Below are 20,413 nucleotides of genomic sequence, written 5' to 3'. Positions count from 1 at the left end.
AAGGGATTGTGCATCGCTCCGGATTTGCACTACCAGCGCCAGCACAAATCAGTTGCGATTCATCTCTGGCGGAAGAACGTAGTTTCCAAAACAGAAAATTCCGACCAATAAAAGAAAAAAGAAACAGGCCCTCTCGCCCCACCTCTCCATGCCCCAATACTTGCTGTGCCATTGTCATGTCAACCTATGCTATTTCATTTCTCACCACCTCCACCCCCCCACCCACCCCATGGCCATCCAAACCCCGATGCAAACCCATGCCCCCCAGCCTCCATGATTTACACACACCCTCCACATCAACTCATCTAGCATTTTTTGACAGGTATTTGACAGCTACAACAGTTCCTAGACAGCTTTGACAGTGCTTCCTTGATAATTTTGATAGCTTTCACAATTCCTTAACAGTTTTTACATTTTTGGCAGTTCTTTAACAGCTTGACCATTCCAATGGCTTTATGCAGTTTTTTTTTTACAATCATGTTCACTCTTAATAATCCCAAAGATGTCCTGGGACAGTATTCAAAGGGATACCCTGGCTATCCAAATGAATCCACTAAGTTTAGACCTCCTGTCACCTTGCGTAATCTGTAAAATCTGGATTTCAAACTCCTTGCCTTCTAAAATCCCACTTCAGTGGAGACAGTTGATGATCTAAATTGCCACCTACCTCCACAAATGCACATTTGCAAACCCCGGCCTGACTTCATGTCATGGCTAATCTGGGCTCAATTCTTCTGACACTGTCTTTGACACTTTTAGAATTAAATAAAGCTTTGCTTTGGACATGACACGTGCAGCACGGTCGCATAGTGGTTAGCACTATGGCTTCAGAACGCCAGGGTCCCAGTGTCATAATATACACCAGTACATCATGGTGCAGACACACACTGATGGACACACAGTGGGACCAATCAACATACACAACACCGCAGCCAATCACCAGTGAGAGCACACGCACTATAAAGCCAGGGGGCATCAGAGTACCCGCTCATTCGAGTAGCAGCTAGCTAGGAGCACAGAGCTCACCGCCTGCAACACAGACATTCGCCATGTGCTGAGTGCATCAACTGGTAGGACAAGGCAAAGGTATTTAGTTAAAGCTAGTATTGTATTTACCCACAGTTCAAGTATGCTTAAATAGTTAACCTTTTAATAAAATAGTGTTGCACTACTTCAAGTGTTGGTGACCTGTATGTGATCCAGAACACCCAACACATCATGATACCAGGAGTGGTTGCAGACTAGCACTTCTTAGACCTACCTGTAAGTGATCTGCCTTCCGCCAGCATTCTGTCTTCCTGCAACATGGATAACATCAGCCCGCCTCGTGGCCAACTGGAAGATTTTCAAACAGCGCTTCCAGCTCTTCCTCGAAGCCACGGACAGGGCGCCTCAGACACCAGAAAGATTGCTCTTCTCCTCTCCACGGCCGGGGACCATGCCATCCACATTTTCAACTCTCTCACCTTTGCAGATGACGAAGACAAGACGAAGTGCAAGACGGTTCTCCTCAAATTTGACCCTCACTGCAGCGTAGAGGTGAATGAAAGTTTTGAAAGCTACGTGTTCCAACAGCGTTTGCAGGGCAAGGAGGAACCTTTCCAATCCTTTCTAATGCACCTCCGCATCCTTGCAAAATCTTGCAGCTACGGGCCCACCTCCGACTCCATGATACGCGACCAGATCGTTTTCAGTGTTCAGTCGGACCCCCTACATCAGCAGCTCCTCAAAGTAAAGCAACTCACCCTAGGGACCGCCATCAAGACCAGTGTCCGACATGAAAATGCCACCAGTCGGTACTCTCATATACAAGCGGCTGAAATGGCGCGTTAAGCTCCCCACGAGGCGGAACGGGTCCAAGTGATTGAGCATCTCCAGGGTCTCAGCCTGGATGAGGGCGGCCATTTCGCGTGCTTTTCGCAGACTCCTGCGCTTGTACGCTCCAAACGAGGGGACGGCGATGTGGAGGAACGTAATGCGTAGGCGCGCACCATGCATGACCGCACCACGCATGCGCGGTGGCGCAGCGAACATGCTGACATCACGACGTGCGGCAACTGTGGCTCTGCCCATTTAAAGCGGCAATGCCCTGCAAATTCTCGACAATGCCTACGATGTGGAAGACTTGGCCACTATGCTGCCTGCTGTCGAGCAGCTTAGCCTTCCAATTTATATCGTTTCAGCCAGCCTCGCAGAAATGTTCGGGCAATTCAACCCACGGTCACCGAGTCCGATTCCTACCTCCCACACAGCAGTGACACCGAGGACCCGACGGCGCCTTTTCGAGTGGGTGTCGTAACGAAAAACAGGCTGTCCCCAAAGCAAAGAGACCAGCCGCTGTCGGTATACAGCATCGATCCAGACGATGAGTGGTGTGCCACCCTGATGGTCAACCGGTCCCAAATATGATTCCGCCTGGACACTGGTGCCTCCGCCAATCTCATGGCGTGGTCTGCTTTCCAAAGCCTTTGTGTCAAACCAACCATTCTTCCATCAGCCTGCCAGCTATTGGACTACAATGGCAGCCTAATTTCTGCTACCGGCTCATGCCAACTCGAAGTGACGCACAAATCACGAAAAGCCATCCTTCCTTTCGAGATCGTGGGCTCCTCGAAGGACACTCTGCTTGGCGCACAGGCGTGCAAGCTGCTAAACCTCGTTCAAAGAGTTCACTCTCTCTCTCCTGATGACACGTCTGCCTTCCAGGATGCTGACTTCAGGGCGCAACTCAACGCCATCATCGATCAGCACCGCGACGTCTTCGAAGGCATGGGCACGCTCCCATATACTTACTAGATCCTACTCAAACAGAACGCCACGCCTGTGGTGCATGCACCTCGCAGAGACCCAGCACCCCTCAAGGACCGCCTCAAGCAGCAGCTGCAGGACCTCCAAGACCAAGGAGTGATCTCCAGAGTTACGGAACCAACCGACTGGGTCAGTTCCATGGTGCGCGTAAAAAAGGCTTCCGGCGAGCTCAGAATCTGCATTGAACCAAAGGATCTGAATCGCAACATAATGAGGGAGCATTACCCAATCCCCAAGCGCGAAGAGATCACATGCGAGATGGCTCGCGCCAAGCTCTTCACCAAACTTGACGCCTCAAAAGGATTCTGGCAAATTCAACTAGACCGATCCAGCAGGAAACTGTGTACCTTTAACACCCCTTTTGGCAGATATTGTTACAACAGGATGCGATCATATCGGTGTCAGAAGTGTTCCACAGGATCATGGAACAGATGATGGAAGGCATTGAGGGTGTTCCCGTCTGTGTCGACGACGTAATCATTTGGTCCACCACCCCGCAGGAGCATATCAGTCGCCTCCAGCGCATGTTCAAACGCATACGGGAGCGGGGCCTATGCCTCAACAGAGCCAAATGCTCCTTCAGCCAGACGGAACTCAAGTTCCTAGGGGATCACATCTCCCAGTTGGATGTGCAGCCGGATGCGGACAAGGTGGCAGCCATCACTGCCATGCAGAAGCCAGAGGACAAGAAGGCGGTCCTCCGATTTCTGGGCATGGTCAACTTCCTAGGGAAGTTCATCCCTAACCTCGCCTCTCATACCACAGCTCTCAGGAACCTGGTCAGGAAGACGACAGACTTCCAGTGGTTTCCTGCCCACGAGCGCGAATGGAGAGAACTTAAAACCAAACTTACCACGGCCCCGGTATTGGCCTTTTTTGATCCAGCGAAAGAGACAAAAATTTTGATCGATGCCAGCCAATCTGGCATTGGGGCAGTGCTCCTGCAACGCGATGAGGCCTCATCATGGGCCCCCGTTGCATATGCGTCACGTGCCATGACCCCCACGGAACAGCGCTACGCGCAGATAGAAATGTGTCATCAAGTTTCATGATTATGTGTACGGCCTTCCCCAATTCACCGTTGATACCGACATCGCCCGCTGGTCAATATAATACAAAAAGAACGACATGACGCCTCGCTTCCAGCGCATTCTGCTCAAACTCCGGCGATACGCCTTCCAGCTCGTATATACCCGGGCAAAGACCTGATCATAGCCGATGCTCTGTCCAGGGCAGTCAACACGCCATGCGACCCAGCAGGATTCGTCTGCCAGGTTGACGCCCATGTGGCCTTCGTGGCCTCCAATCTACCAGCCACGGATGAACACCTCATCCACATTTGCCGAGAGACTGCGGCTGACCCCCTGCTACAGCGTGTCATGCGCCACCTAACAGACGGGTGGCTCAAGGGCCAACACCCGCAGTTCTACAACATCAGATATGATCTGGCGGTAGTCGATGGTGAGCTCCTGAAGCTGGACCGCATTGTCATCCCGCACAGCATGCGCCAGCTTGTCATGGAACAGCTACACGAGGGCCATCTTGGTGTGGAGAAGTGCCGCTGACGGGCCCGAGAGGCAGTGTACTGGCCCGGCATCAATGACGACATCGCCAACACAGTGCTCAACTGCCCCACTTGTCAGCGCTTCCAGACTGCCCAACCTCGTGAGACCCTACAGCCCCATGAGTTGGTCACGTCCCCTTGGTCCAAGGTCGGCATCGACCTGTTCCACGCGCTAGACAGGGACTATGTTCTGATTGTAGACTATTTTTCAAACTACCCGGAGGTGGTACGTTTGTACGACATCACATCGTCTGCGGTCATCCGTGCCTGTAAGGATGACAGGCACGGATGACCGCAGGTCATACACACCAGGTGTCCTGTAAGGACACCTTCGCTCATCACAGCACCCCACTCACTGTGATGTCGGACAATGGCCCCTGCTTCGCAAGCCAGGAATGGTCCAACTTTGCCAGGAGGTACAACTTTGTGCATGTGACATCCAGTCCCCTGTACCCCCAGTCCAATGGCAAAGCGGAGAAGGGCGTCCACATAGTCAAACGGCTCCTCTGCAAGGCTGCCTATGCAGGATCCGACTTCTACCTCGGCCTGCTGGCCTATCGCTCAGCCCCACTGTCCACTGGCCTGTCGCCAGCCCAGCTGTTCATGGGTCGCACCCTGAGGACGACGGTGCCGTCCATTCACGTCCCAGGCCTCGACCACGTTCCGGTCCTTCAACGAATGCAACTGTCTCATGCACAGCACAAGGCGGCTCATGACTCCCGTGCAGCTGATCTCCCTGCTCTGGCTCCAGATGACAACATCCGCATCCATCTTCCAGATGGTGGGTGGTCTGCAACTGCTGTGGTTCTTCGGCAGGTGGCTCCCCGCTCGTTCCTGGTTCGACTACCGGATGGTTCCATTCTGCGCCGTAATCGACGTGCCTTCGTCTCGTTCCACGCTCGCTACGTGAGCCTCCGCCAGTGTCACGCCCTCCCGTTGTCCCTGACCTGGACTATGTGGAGATGCCGGTTACTCTGCATCTTCCTCACTCTGACGCAGTCCAGCCCGCTCCTCAGCCGGTGGTTCCTGACTCACCCTTGAGGCGGTCAACCAGAATTCATCGCCCACCTCAGAGACTTAATTTGTGAACTTTGTGCACTAATGGACTCTCTGGCCTGTTCTGTTCTTCCGTTTAATCGTTCAAGTGGTTTGTATCTTGTGTTCATCTCGCTATTTGTGTGACACACTGTTTTTTCTGCACCAGGCACCTTCCCATGTAAATAGCTTAGTTTAATGTGCATAGTCCTGTAAATATTTCGCACACACGTAGTCAGGAACATTCACTATTTATTGTCACGCAGGCACATTTTTTTATATAAAAGGGGGGATGTCATAATATACACCTGTATATCATGGTGCAGACACACACTGATGGACACACAGTGGGACCAATCAACATACACAACACCGCAGCCAATCACCAGTGAGAGCACATGCACTATAAAGACAGGGGGCATCAGAGTTCATGCTCATTCGAGTAGCAGCTAGCTAGGAGGACAGAGCTCACAGCCTGTAACACAGCCATTCACCATGTGCTGAGTGCATCAACTGGTTTGGACAAGGCAAAGGTCTTTAGTTAAAACTAGTATCGTATTTACCCACAGTTCAAGTATGTTTAAATATTTAACCTTTTAATAAAATAGTGTTGCACTACTTCAAGTGTTGGTGACCTGTATGTGATCCAGAACACCCAACACATCACCCAGGTTTGATTCCCGGCTTGGGTCACTGTCTGTACGAAGTCTGCACATTCTCCCCGTGTCTGCGTGGGTTTCCTCTGGGTGCTCCAGTTTCCTCCCACAAGTCCCAAAAGGCATGCTGTTAGGCGAATTGGACATTCTAAAATCGCCCTCTGTGTACCCGAACAGGTGGCGAAATGTGGCGGCTAGGGAATTTTCACAGGAACTTCATTGCAGTGTTAATGTAAGCCTACTTGTGACAATAAAGATTCTTATAGTCATCTTATAAATTGACGGTAGGTATTGTATGTTGTTATGTTTGTCTAAGGAAGAGGTTCAGAGGCACAGGCTCTGAACTGTAACTATTCATTGTGGGACATATCTATGCACAGATACACAAGAGAACAGACTTCATCAGTCCAGGCTATATTTCTCCATCCAGGTTACTACCAGACTACTACTAGTCATGTGACTCCCTTTAGCTTATCACGTGGACAGTACTATGTCCCCAGTCCTAACTTTTCAGTCCGGAACACCTTAATACTACAGGAATGACATTGCTACTTAATCTGCCAAGATGCATTTTTGACATGGTAAATATGTTGCTTCCAGCTATCGCAGTAAGTGAGGAAGCCTACTGACTTTTTAAAATCCTTTCAGGCCCAGGCATGTAATATACTGAAAAGAGTTGGACTGGATCTGTGTTGTTTCTCTTCGGTACACTGGAAAATATACATTTACCAAATATATACACAGAAATATGTAATAATACAACTGACAGCAAGATGCGTCCCTGACACATGTTAATGGGAAAACTAAAAGCGTAACAGGAAAATACGTAATGTTCTAATGTTTTATGAAGTGGCGCTGTGGAGAGTTAATCCTGCCTCACATTTTTACCACAATATTGCAATACTGGTCATTGAAAATAACATTCTGAAAATGCTCTTATTGGAAGCTTTACATTTTGCCTCTCTGTGTATCTGTTCCTGCTTGATGATTCTTTTGTGCCTCAGTAATAACTCTTAAATGGAAGGTGTGCCAATTCATAATTAGGACTGTAAAAGACTTCAGACACTAGCAGGATGGTCAGATAGACGGCAGGCAAATTCATTCTAGAGAAATACCGACTCCTCTGGTTTGGAAGTAAGAATAAGCCAAAAGAATTTTGCCTGAAGTGACATAGGTTTTACATTTACATTTTTCATCAATCTGAGAGGGGAAAGAAGACAGTGCTTTAAAGTGTGATCTGAAAAGATGGATTTTCAATCGTGTAGCACAGCCTCATTACTGTTATGTCGATTCAGCACCAATGGAACAAGGCGGAGAGCTTGGCAACCATTTCATTGGAGCAATTCTAATATGGTTAAACATCTTACTTGTTGCCAAAGTCTACACAAAATTGACTGAATGGTTCAAATAATCAAATTAAACACCAACATCCTGAGTGGGGAGATAGATACAATCAGTTGAGGAATCACCTCACACCATTTTCATCTCCTTTTTGCGTTGGTTCAAAAGCCATGTGCTCCCTGTAGCATCAAAATCTATTTATTTAGGCAGGATTACGTCAGTCAAGGCTATGGGTATTGTTTCAGTTATGATCTATTCAATTACTAAATTTCAAGTATAAAAATGGATTACATAAAGTACATTGAATTTGAAGCTTCTATAGCTGAAAACAATGTCTCTTAATTCTTTCTTAGCACAACAGATTTCCTAATCCTATAAAATCCTGTACATCATTAGTTACTTTTATAATTTAAATTTCCCATTTTATTTCAATTTATTAATAGGTGCCACCCTGGTTTGGACCCTTTCAAAAATTATGACTTTGTTTCATAAGAACAGAACAAAAAGGAGAGGTCATAAGGCCCGCAAACCTGCTGTGCCATTCAACGATATCATGGCTGATCTTTGAGGCCAACTTCCCCTTCTCACCCAATTCCAATATCCTTTGATTACCTCAGAACCCAAGGATCCATGGGCGGGATTCTTCACGATCGGCGCGATGGCCTGACGCCGGTGTCAAAAATAGCGCGAACCACTCCGGCGTCGGGCCAACCGGAACATCGGAAAACCTCCGATCCTGAAGGGGCTAGCAGCGGTGTGACGCCATTCACGACGGCATCACTCGTCACTGACGCGCGCGGCGTCATTGACGCTGGTGGCGTCGCAGCACAAAAGACGCCCCTGCCGGAGACCCGGCAAAATGGCCGCCCGCCGCGCATCGCCGAGGTTCCAGGAGCGCGACATCAAGGCGCTCCTGGACGTAGTGGAGTAGAGGAGGGAGGCCCTGTACCCCGGACACGGCTGCAGGGTCGCATCACACCTCAGCCGCGCCTGTGGAGGCAGGTGGCAGAGGCCGTCAGCGCCGTGGCTGTAACAGCCTGGACAGGCACCCAGTGCCACAAGAAGGTCAATGACTTAGTCAGGGCAGCCAGGGTGAGTACCCCCTGCCCCCCCACACTCCCCACCCCCACACCTCACGATGGGCGTCACAGCCCTAGCTGAAACCGACATGGCTGCACCCACCCATGCAGGCTGCATTGGCAGGATGGGGTGTGAACCTCTGCCAACATACACACAACCGCTGGTCCACATGTATAAGTCTGCCTAACACTGTTGCCCTTTATCCCTGCCACCCCCCTCCCCCCTACCGCAGGAGAAGCGCGCACATAACAACCGGGAGGGTGAAAGGGCCGGAGGGGGTACACCTGAAGTGCGCCCCCTCACCGTTCATGAAGAGAGGGCCCTGTACCTTGCAGGCGGACCCGAGGACCGAGAGGTTGCGGATGCAGAGGTCAGGGGTGCACCACCAAGTGAGACCCCACACTGCCTGTCCCCCTTTTCCCCCTTTCCCCATCCCCCCTTCTCACTATCACCCCTACCTCCCTTCCCCATCACCTCTTTCCCCCATCCCACCCTTTCCCCCTTTGCCCCTTTCCCCATCCTCGTCTGCGCGTCTCACCATGCATGCTGTATTGTGTATTGCAGGACCTAACGTCGACCCACCCGTCCCTGCAGATGCCGACCGCCCCCAGGACGTGCCAGGGCGCCCGCAAGCTAGGGATAGACCCAGAACATCAGGCTTACGACGCCCCCACCCAGTGCCAGGGCGCCCGCGAGCCAAGGATAGACCTGAAGCGTCAGGCGTACGCCGCCCCCATCTAGTGCCAGTGCGGTGACGCCGGTGGGCCACATCCAGCGACGAGGAGGGCAGCCACAGCAACAGGCCCCCGTCCCAGTCGACCCGGGACACTGACACACACGACACAAGCACCCAGGAAACTCACATACAGGACACACCACCCAGGACACACCCACCAAAGACGCTGACGTGCAGAACACTGACGCTCAGGACACCCACACGCAGGACACCCACACGCAGGACACCCACACGCAGGGGACGGGTGGACAGGAAACACCACTCCAGGGGACCCCGTACTTCGGGTCGGATGAGGAGCACGACACTACGCCACTGCTATCTCCTACGCCCTCCACCATCGCAGAGACACTCACCTCGGTTGGGCACTTTAGCGATGTGGCCTCTGGTACACTAACTGGTGCGCAGAACACAGCCGTCCCGGTGCTGCAGGTGGAGATAGGAGCAGCCGACGGGCCGGTCGGTCGGAGAGCAGCCCGGTGCAAGCAACCATCTGCTGCCCAGACGGATCTTGGGTTCCTGGAGTTACCACACCCACCCATAGACCCGATGCAGTCACGGACCCAGGGATAATCGAAGGGGGTGACGGCCGGCTTGCGACAGCTGCAGATGCAGGTGGAGGAGTCCACCCGCATCCAGGAGCAGGGAGTGGTGCCGGCCATGCGTGCCACCCAGGCCGACACCGCACGGGTGGTGTCCGCGGTGGAGGCAATGGGGGCGATGGTGTCAGACATGGGGAGCAGTATGCAAGGCCTGAGGCTTTCTGTGCGGGTGGCGTCTGTGGCCCAGGACTTGGCTGCCCTCTCACAGGCAGCCATGAGCCAGAGCCAGCAGCAGATCGCAGAGGCGCTCAACGCCCTGGCCCAGTCTCAGCAGGCCATCGCCCAGTCTCAGCAGGCCATGGCCCAGTCTCAGCAGGCTATGGCCCTCTCTCAGCAGGCCATGGCCCAGTCTCAACAGGCCATCGCTGGGGGCATTGGCGCCATTGCCCAGGTGCTGGCCGGCGTCGCCCAGACACAGACAGGGATGGCCAACTCCCTGAGCTTCATGGCTGCAAACTTGCAGACGTGTTGATACCAGGGCGGGCCTCCAGGTGCTGGGTGTGCGCCGGATGCTGGATCCGTTCGCACACCCGACCCATGGAGAGGCCCGGGGGCTATCGGGCACCCCGAGGGAGGAGGTGGTGCTGCGGCCCGTTCCGGGTCCCTCTGGAGGGGAGGTCCCTGAAACACCGCGACACATCGGACTTCCCCCCCCCCCTCCCCTTCCGTCCCGGGTGCATCTGGTGGGCAATGGGCTGGACAGGCTGGCAGCTCGCCAGCCCAGTCACCTGAGCTGCGGCCTGGCCCATCCAAGCCAGGGCGCCCCAGGAAACGGCCGCCAAAGGGGCCCCTAGTCACAGGGCAGGAATCACAGGAGTCCACCTTCAGCTCTGCTGTACCGTCTGAGGAACCATCTAGACGTTGGCCAAAAAATTAGACACTGAGTAAGTTGGCATGCGTGCAGGGCACAGACTTGTTATAGGGGCTGGGGCACATGTATGAGCTGTTTGTCATTAAAATCACTTTCACGTTCCGGTTGCGGCTCTGCTGAGCTAAGTCGCACGTTCGGCAGCTCCCTCCAGAAACGGACTTTTGGGCTCTTTTTAGGGGTCCTTTTTTGGGCTTTTTCCCCACGCATGGTAAGGTACCCTCAATAATGATGCTTAGAGATTAAACTGTAAAGAAGGCTTTATTAGACTAAAAACTATGCTACAGCTAGAGACGAGTGCTGACTGCTATACAGACCATGAGGCAGCCCTTTATGTATGGCTCCCAGATGGGCGGAGCCAGAGGCGGAGTCCCCAGGGTTCCAAGCCCGGTCTTAAAGGGGACATCACCTTACATGATGATAAGGCAGTAACCGTTCATCACATTCACCCCCTGTTTAAAAAGGAGTCCGGCGGGGGTGAAGTTCCATCATAGGTCCATCCGCCTCGGTGGCCGGATCGTCCTCCTCGACCTCCTCAATTCGGGCGGTGGTGCGGCGGGCACGGACGTCCCGGTTGAGGGCACATCCGGGAGCACAGCGGTCGGAGCTTCGGTCCGGGTCGGGGCAGAGGAACTAGGCAGGGCCGGGGGTAGCGGAGCCGGCGCCGGCGTGGTGTGTAAAGGGGGGGCGCACGGTAGGAGCTCACCAACGGGTGGTAGGGCCGGAAGGGGGTGTGTTGTAGGGGGCGACGGGTCCTGCAGGGGAGCGGCGCGGGAAGGGGCGTCTGTGGTGGAGGATCCAGCGGGCGCCAGATCCCGAAGGGAAACCGTATCTTGCTTGCCATCGGAGTACTCCACGTAGGCGTAACTGGGGTTGGCGTGGAGCAGTCGGACCTTTTCAACTAGGGGGTCCGTTTTATGGCTCCTCGCGTGCCTCCGGAGAAGAACAGGTCCCGGAGCCGTCAGCCAAGGTGGAAGCGAGACCCCGGAGGTAGACTTCCTGGGGAAGAGAAACAATCGGTCGTGTGGGGTCTCATTTGTGGCCGTGCAGAGGAGTGACCTAACGGAGTGTAGGGCATTGGGTAGGACCTCCGGCCAGCGGGTGGTTGGGAGATTTCTCGACCGCAGGGCCAGAAGGACAGCCTTCCACACGGTCGCGTTCTCCCTCTCCACCTGCCCGTTTCCCCGTGGGTTATAACTGGTCGTTCTGCTCAAGGCGATGCCTTTGCTGAGCAGATACTGACGCAGTTCATCGCTCATGAACGATGTACCCCGGTCGCTGTGGATATAAGCAGGGAAACCGAACAGGGTGAAGATGCTGTGCAGTGCCTTAATCACCGTGGCTGAGGTCATGTCGGTGCAAGGAATGGCGAATGGGAAACGGGAGAACTCATCGATCATGGTGAGGAAATAGGCATAGCGGTTGGTGGATGGGAGGGGCCCCTTGAAGTCCACGCTCAGTCGCTCAAAGGGGCCCGAGGCCTTCACGAGCCGAACCTTGTCTGGCCGATAGAAGTGCGGTTTGCACTCCGCACAGACCTGGCAGGCCCTGACCATGGCCTTGACCTCCTTGGTTGAGTAAGGTAGGTTGCGGGACTTGATGTTTCTTCTCCCCGGACCGGACTACCACCACTTGCGCTCTCCAAGGGCTGTTGCTAGCCTCGATGACCCCCTCTCCCAGTAAACGCTGGACCTCTGACTTGATAAAAGCCATATCTTGGGCACTGTAGCGCCGGCTCCTGGTGGCGACGGGCTTACAGTCAGGAGTGAGGTTAGCGAATAGCGAGGGGGGTGCGACTTTCAGTGTCGCAAGGCAGCACACCGTGAGGGGGGGCAAGGGTCCGCCGAATTTCAGTGTCAGGCTTCGGTGGCTGCACTGGAAATCCAGTCCGAGCAGCAGGGGGGCACAGAGGTGAGGGAGGATATAAAATTTGAAACGGGTGTATTTGGCACCCTGGATCGAGAGATCCGCAATACAGTACCCCGTGATTTTTACCGAGTGGGACCCAGGTGCGAGGGCTATGGTTTGGGATGCGGGATGGGTGCGTAGGGAGCAGCGCCTTACCGTTTCAGGGTGGATAAAGCTCTCCGTGCTCCCGGAGTCGAAGAGGCATGCAGTGTCGTGCCCGTTGACCTGGACCTGCATCATGGAGTTCTGCAGGTGTTTTGGCCGAGTTTGATCGAGGGTGATCGCACCCAGTCGCGGGTAGTCGGAGGCGTCAGCCGAATCGAACTCGTAAAATGGCCGCTGCCGTCGGTCGCAGGTGTCGGGTCGAGAAGATGGCAGCCGACAAGATGGCCGCTCCCATGATTTGCACGAGGCTGATGACGCGTCAGAAGAGGGCGTGTCGGGTCGGTGCGCAGCAGCATTGCGAGGCCTACGGGCCTGAGAGCCTGATTTTCGGGACGGCTGTTCTTTGTTTTTCTGGCCCCTGGGTCTGGTCAGGCAGACCCTTGCAAAGTGCCCTTTCTTCCCGCAGTCGCTGCAGATCGCGGAGCGGGCTGGGCAGCGTGGGTGTGGATGCTGGCCCTGCCCGTAGAAGTAGCAAGGTGTGCCCCCATGGTGAGCGGGTTGCCGCGTGGCGCAGGCCTGTAATACGGGTGAGTCTGAGGAAGTCCGGGGGAGGGGCTGGCAGAGTCCGCGGGGTACGTACCCAAGTTATGTCGGGCCACCTCCAGCGAGGAGGCGAGCGTTAGCGTCTCCTGGAGGTCTTTTGCCCTGTTTTCAAGCAGCCGCTGCCGGATGTAGGTCGAGCGGATTCCGGACACGAAAGCATCCCTGATGTACAGGTTCATATGGACTTCCCCTGTCACATCCTGATGGTCACAGTCCCTGGCAAGCGCGGTGAGTTTTTCAACAAACTCGGCGAGCGATTCCCCCGAGCGCTGCCGGCAGGTAGAGAGCAGATGCCGGGCGTGCACCTCATTGACGGGTTTGACAAACCGCTTGCGGAGCAACTCAATCGCCGCATCATAAGTCGTCGCCTTTTCGAGCGTGGCGGAGATTCTGTGACTCACCCGGGCGTGGAGTAGACGCAGCTTGCATGGCCCCAGGCTGGGAGTCTCTGCGGAGTCCAGGTAGGCCTCGAAGCACCGCAGCCAGTATTTAAAAATTTCCTTTGCCTCCGGCTTTCGTGCTTCCAGATTGAGCTTCTCTGGTTTTAGGCCTGCGTCCATCCTGAATCTAGTTTAGTCTAATAAATTGAGGTACCCTCAATAATGATGCTTAGAGATTAAACTGTAAAGAAGGCTTTATTAGACTAATAACTATGCTACAGCTATGGACGAGAGCTGACTGCTATACAGACCATGAGGCAGGCCTTTATGTATGGCTCCCAGATGGGCGGAGCCAGAGGCGGAGTCCCCAGGGTTCCAAGCCCGGTCTTAAAGGGGACATCACTTTACATGATGATAAGGCAGTAACCGTTCATCACACATGGGAAGGAAGGGGGCGGGGCCGGGGGGAAGGACGGTGTTGGAGAGGAGCGCCCGCTGATGGACAGGAGGGGTGGGGGGGGGGGGGAGACTACACACTGGGGGGTCGATGGAATGGTGGGAGTGCCCGGGGTCAGCAGGAGTCAGCTGACTTACGGGAGTGCTCTGGGGGGAGCAACGCAGCTAGGGGGGGACCTAGCTGGGGGAGGGGAGGGGGGGGGGACTAGATTGCTGCTGCATTGGCCAAAGGGAAGCTGGAGCTCGGAGAGAGAGTCGGGGCGGGGGTCTGCCGCTGGGTGGAATGGAGAGGGCGGGAGGCGCAGGCACGTGGCTGGCCTAGAAAAGGGGATGGCTAATCGGCCGGGAGGGGGGGGGGGGGGGCGGGAAGCATCCTGATCCGGCTGATAACTTGGAATGTGGGAAGCCTGAATGGGCCTGTCAAGAGGGCCCGGGTGTTCGCGCACCTGAAGGGACTGAAGGCAGATGTGGTTATGCTCCAGGAGACGCATTTGAGGGTGGCTGATCAGGTTAGGCTGAGAAAGGGGTGGGTCGGGCAGGTTTTCCACTCGGGGTTGGACGCAAAGAATCGAGGGGTGGCGATTTTGGTGGGGAAGCGGGTGTCGTTTGAGGCGCTGAACATCGTGGCAGACAATGGAGGTAGGTATGTGATGGTGAGTGGTAAGCTGCAGGGGGTGCGGGTGGTATTAGTGAATGTATATGCCCCGAATTTGGACGATGCCGGATTTATGCGGTGCATGTTGGGCCAGATTCCGGACCTGGAGGCAGGGAGCTTGATAATGGGGGGGGTGCTTCAACACGGTACTGGATCCAGCATTGGACCGCTCCAGGTCCAGGTCGGGTAAGAGGCCAGCGGCGGCCAAGTTGCTGAGGGGGTTTATGGACCAGATGGGAGGAGTGGACCCATGGAGGTTGTCAGACCAGGGTCCAGGGAATTTTCTTTTTTTTCCCAGGTCCATGAAGCCTATTCCCGGATTGACTTCTTCGTTATGAGCAGGGCACTAATTCCGAGGGTGGAGGGCACGGGGTATTCGGCCATAGCCATCTCAGACCATGCCTCGCATTGGGTGGAGCTGGAGCTAGGGGAGGAGAGGGCGCAGCGCCCGCTGTGGCGCCTGGATGTGGGCTTGCTGGTGGATGGGCGGATCCGGGGGTGCATTGAAAGAGACCTAGAGGCTAACGATAATGGGGAGGTGCAGGTGGGGGTGGTCTGGGAGGCGCTGAAGTCAGTGATTAGGGGTGAGCTAATCTCCACTAGGGCCCACAAGAAGGGGAAGGAGAGGAGAGAGAGGGAGAAATTGGTGGGGGAGATTTTACGGGTGGATAAGAAGTATGCAGAGGTCACCGAGGAGGGACTACCCAAGCAGCGACGAAGCCTCCAGGCCAAGTTCGACCTGTTGACCACCAAGAAAGCAGAGGTGCAGTGGAGGAAAGCGCAAGGGGCGGTGTAGGAGTATGGGGAGAAGGCTAGCCGGATGTTGGCACACCAGCTTCGGAAGCAGCAGGCAGCGAGGGAGAATGGGGGAGTTAGGGATAAAGGGGGCAACACGGTGCAGAGTGCGGTTGGAATAAATGGGCTATTTGGAGACTTTTATGAGGGGCTGTATAGGTCTAAGCCCCCGACGGAGGAGGGGGATGCGTCGATTTTTGGATCGGCTGAGGTTCCCGAGGGTGGAGGAGGAGCAGGTGGCTGGGCTTGGGGCACCGGTAGGGCTGGAGGAGCTGACTAAGGGGCTGGGGAGTATGCAGGCGGTGAAGGCAATGGGGCCAGATGGGTTCCCGGTGGAATTTTTACCGGGCGTACATGGACCTGCTGGGCTCTCTATTAGTGAGGACTTTCAATGAGGCGAGGGAGTGGGGGGCCCTACCCCCGACGATGTCCAGGGCGCTGATCTCGCTGATCTTGAAGTGGAACAAGGACACATTACAGTATGGGTCGTATAGGCCAATCTCTCTCCTCAACGTGGTCGCGAAGCTGTTAGCGAAGGTGTTGGCTACCAGAATTGAGGATTGTGTCCCGGGGGTGATTCACGAGGACCAGACGGGTTTTGTTAAGGGAAGGCAGCTGAATACCAATGTGCGGAGGTAGGCTCCTTAACGTAATCATGATGCCTACAGTGGAGGGGGAGGCAGAGATAGTGGCGGCGATGGACGCGGAGAAGGCCTTCGATAGGGTGGAGTGGGGGTACCCCTGGGAAGTGTTGAGGAGGTTTGGGTTCGGGGAGGGGTTCATTAGTTGGGTTAGGCTACTTTACGAAGCCCCGGTGGTGAGTGTGGCCACGAATCGGAGGAGGTCGGAGTACTTTCGGCTGTACCGGGGGGCGAGGGAGGGGTGCCCCCCATCCCCCTTGCTATTTGCATTGGCAATTGAGCCTTTGGCTATGGCTCTAAGGGAGTCCAGGAACTGGAAGGGCTGGTCTGGTGGGGGGAGGAACACTGGGTTTCGTTGTATGCCGATGACCTGTTACTGTATGTGGCGGACCCAGTGGGGGGGGGATGCCGGAGGTGATGCAGATCCTCAGGGAGTTTGGGGACTTTTCCGGGTATAAGCTCAATGTGGGGAAGAGTGAGCTCTTCGCGGTACACCCAGGGGACCAGGGAAGGGGGATAGACGAGCTTCCACTGAAGAGGGCGGAAAGGAGTTTTCGGTACCTGGGGATCCAGGTGGCCAGGAGCTGGGGGGCCCTACACAAGCTCAACTTGACGAGGCTGGTGGAGTAGATGGAGGAGGTGTTTAAAAGGTGGGATATGCTGCCACTCTCCTTGGCGGGTAGGGTACAGTCGGTGAAGATGACGGTGCTCCCGAGGTTCCTTTTTATATTCCAGTGCCTCCCCATCCTGATCCCCAAGGCCTTTTTTAAGCAGGTCAGTAGGAGCATCACGGGATTTGTGTGGGCGAAAAAGACCCCGAGGGTGAGAAGGGTGTTTCTGGAGCGGAGTAGGGACAGAGGAGGGTTAGCGTTACCTAATCTGTGTGGGTATTACTGGGCTGCCAATGTGGCGATGACACGCAAGTGGGTAATGGAGGGGGAGGGGGTGGCGTGGAAGAGGTTGGAGATGGCGTCCTGTGTGGGCACGAGTCTGGGAGCACTGGTGACAGCACCGCTGCCGCTCCCGCCGACTAGGTACACCACGAGTCCGGTGGTGGCGGCGACTTTGAAAATTTGGGGGCAGTGGAGACGCCATAGGGGTGAGGTAGAGACTTTGGTTTGGTCCCCAATCCGGGAGAACCATCGGTTCGTCCCGGGAGAATGGATGGAGGGTTCCTGAGCTGGCACAGGGCAGGAATTAGAAGGATGGGGGACCTGTTTTTAGATGGGACGTTTGCGAGCCTTGGGGCGCTGGAGGAAAAATTTGGGCTTCCCCCCGGAAATGCCTTCGGGTACATGCAGGTAAGGGAGTTTGTAAGACGGCAGGTGAGGGAGTTCCCGCTGCTTCCAGCACTCAGGATCCAGGATAGGGTGCTCTCGGGGGTGTGGGTTGGAGAGGGCAGGGTCTCGGCGATCTACCAGGAGATGCAGGAGGAGGAGGAGACCTCGGTGGAGGAGTTAAAGGGTAAATGGGAGGAGGAGCTTGGGGAAGAGATAGACGAGGGTGCGTGGGCGGATGCCCTGGGTCGGGTTAATTCTTCCTCCTCTTGCACCAGGCTTAGCCTGATACAATTGAAGGTTCTTCACAGAGCGCATATGACAGGGGCGAGGCGGAGCAGGTTCTTTGGGGTGGAAGACAGGTGTGGGAGGTGCTTGGGGAGCCCAGCAAATCACACCCACATGTTCTGGGCGTGCCCGGCGCTGGATGGGTTCTGGAGGGGTATTGTGAGGACAGTGTCTAAGGTGGTGAACACCCGGGTTAAGCCGAGCTGGGGGTTAGCACTGTTTGGGGAATCGGACGAGCCGTGAGTGCAGGAGATGAAAGAGGCCGGTATTCTGGCCTTTGCATCCCTGGTAGCCCGGCAGAGGATTCTGCTACAGTGGAAGGATGCGAGGGCCCCAAGCGTGGAAGCCTGGATCAGCGACATGGGAGAGTTCATTAAATTGGAGAGGGTAAAATTTGCCTTGAGAGGGTCTGTGCAAGGGTTCTTCAGGCAGTGGCAACCGTTCCTAGACTTTCTAGCGGAGCGTCAGGAGGTGGTCAGCAGCAGCAGCAACCCAGAGCGGGGGGGGGGTGTATTTTGTGTTTTCTACTGTGTTTATTATTGCTTAATGGGGGGTTTAATTGTGATGTAGTTGTAAGATGTTTATTTATGTGTTCTTTGTTTTTCTTTTTTTCTGTAAGGTGGGGGTTTGTTGAAAATATGTAAAAATTTGAATAAAAATATTTCTAAAAAAAAATAATAACTTTCACACCTACAGAAGTTGCCTCTGTGCTCTGTCTGATGCGCGCGGGGGTGTGGTGCGAGGTGAGTGTCAGTGTGTGTGTGAGGGGTGATAGGACGTCGGCCTCAGGTGAGTGTGCCCCCCCACCCTCCCGGGCAGACGATGGGACCGTGCGCTGCAGTGTCACAGTCGCATGCAGGGACGGTCCGGGTGGAGGGTGGTACTGTGGCCACGAGTCAGACATTGTCTAACGATGTAGAGCCCGGAGCTCATTGCAGGGCGGGTTGTCATCATCCTCCATGGCCTGCAATAGACACGCTTCCACTGTGCCGCAGGTGGATGTGCAATGGAGGGGTGGTGCTCATGCGGGTGATGTGAGGGTGGTTATTGGTGGGTGGGTGGGGTGAGGGTGGTAGGCTGGTGCCGTACTGTGCTGTCTGTGCCCATACCCGGCGATCCCCACCCCCCCTAGTCTGTGAACCGGGCGGCTATCAACCCGCCCCGTGCCCGCTGGGGCAGCCGGTAACGGTGGGCAGCCTCCCGTCCATGTCCAGCCCATCTGTCCTGTACATTGCCCCCATCCTCCTCATACGGGGAGGCCTGTCCTTCATCATTTTGCACCTCGCCCGCGCCCTCCTCTGCATCCAGCACATCGCCCCTCTGCTGGGCTATGTTGTGCAGGACGCAGCAGACCACAACGATACGGCCGACCCTATCCAAAGGGTACTGGAGGGCTCCTCCAGAGCACTTCAGGCACCTGAAGCGCACCTTCAGCAGCCCAAAGCACCTCTCGACCACACCCCTGGTCGCTGCATGGGCATCAGTGTAGTGGTTCTCCGCGTCGGCCTGTGGCCTCCGTAGCGGCGTCATCAGCCACAACCGCAACAGGTAACCCTGGTCGCCCAGCAACCAGCCCCTCAGCCAGGGGTGGCGTCCCTCGAACATTGCGGGGATGAATGATTGCGCCAATACGAACGAGTCATGTACACAGCCCGGGTACCGGGCGCAGACATGCAGGATCCTCATGCGGTGGTCACAGACCACCTGCACGTTCATGGAGTAGGTCTCCTTCCTATTCGTGAACAGCCCTGTTATCAGCTGGTGGCCGCACGGCGACGTGCATCCCATCAATCGCCCCCTGGACCATGGGCATCCTGGCCACGGCAGCGAAGCCCGCTGCCCGGGCATCCTGGCTGGCCCGGTCCACAGGGAACTGGATGTAGCAGTCCGCGATGGCATACAGTGCGTCTGTCACTGCATGGATGCACCGATGCCTGGGAGATACCGGACAGGTCCTCACCCGGCAACTGGAATGACCCGTGGCGTAGAAGTTCAGGGCCACCGTATCCTTGATAGCCACTGGGAGAGGGTGTCCTCCCCAGTGCCACGTGTGCCATCAGGTGGCAGATATGGGGGACGGTTTCCGTGGCTCATCCTGAGTCGCCACCTGCATGCCCGGTCCGTGAGGTCCTGGTACAACGTGCTGTGCCGGTACACATGGGGCCTCAATGGGCGTCTCCGGCGCCGTGGCACCACCACCTCCTCCTCGTCCTGTCGTGCGGGCGGCCCTCCAGCTTGGGCGGCTGCCACCTGCCTCTCTGCAGCACGCTTCTCTGCGGCAGCCTCCACTGCCTCCCTGGCTCGCCCCTGCTCCAGCTCCCCAGGGCAACATGTAGAAGGGCGACTCCCGCCACGGCGGCCAACATCACTGGGTGATGCCCAAACATAACGGCCTGCAGGGGGTGGGGGTTGGGGGATAGACGACATATCATCAGTGTACATATCCCCCTCCGCAGCCAGGTGCCATGGGCCGCATGGTCACGACTGTTGGTACCTGGCCAGGCAACTCACCCCTCCCCGGCACTCACCCCTCCCCGGCACTCACCCCTCCCCGGCACTCACCCTCCCCGGCCACCCCCCCCCCCCGTTTCCCGGCCCATAGTGTCGCGCCGGCCCTC

General features: G+C 55.6%; 1 protein-coding gene across 1 annotated transcript in view; it reads left to right on the top strand.

The window, feature by feature from the left end:
* Positions 1–20,413, top strand: part of csmd2 (CUB and Sushi multiple domains 2) — a 995,459-nt gene that overhangs the window by 426,391 nt on the left and 548,655 nt on the right. The gene's annotated exons all lie outside the window — the stretch shown is intronic.

This window comes from Scyliorhinus torazame, chromosome 1 (genome assembly GCF_047496885.1).
Source record: "Scyliorhinus torazame isolate Kashiwa2021f chromosome 1, sScyTor2.1, whole genome shotgun sequence".
NCBI lineage: Eukaryota > Metazoa > Chordata > Chondrichthyes > Carcharhiniformes > Scyliorhinidae > Scyliorhinus > Scyliorhinus torazame.
This window is presented reverse-complemented; position numbering and strand designations above follow the sequence as displayed.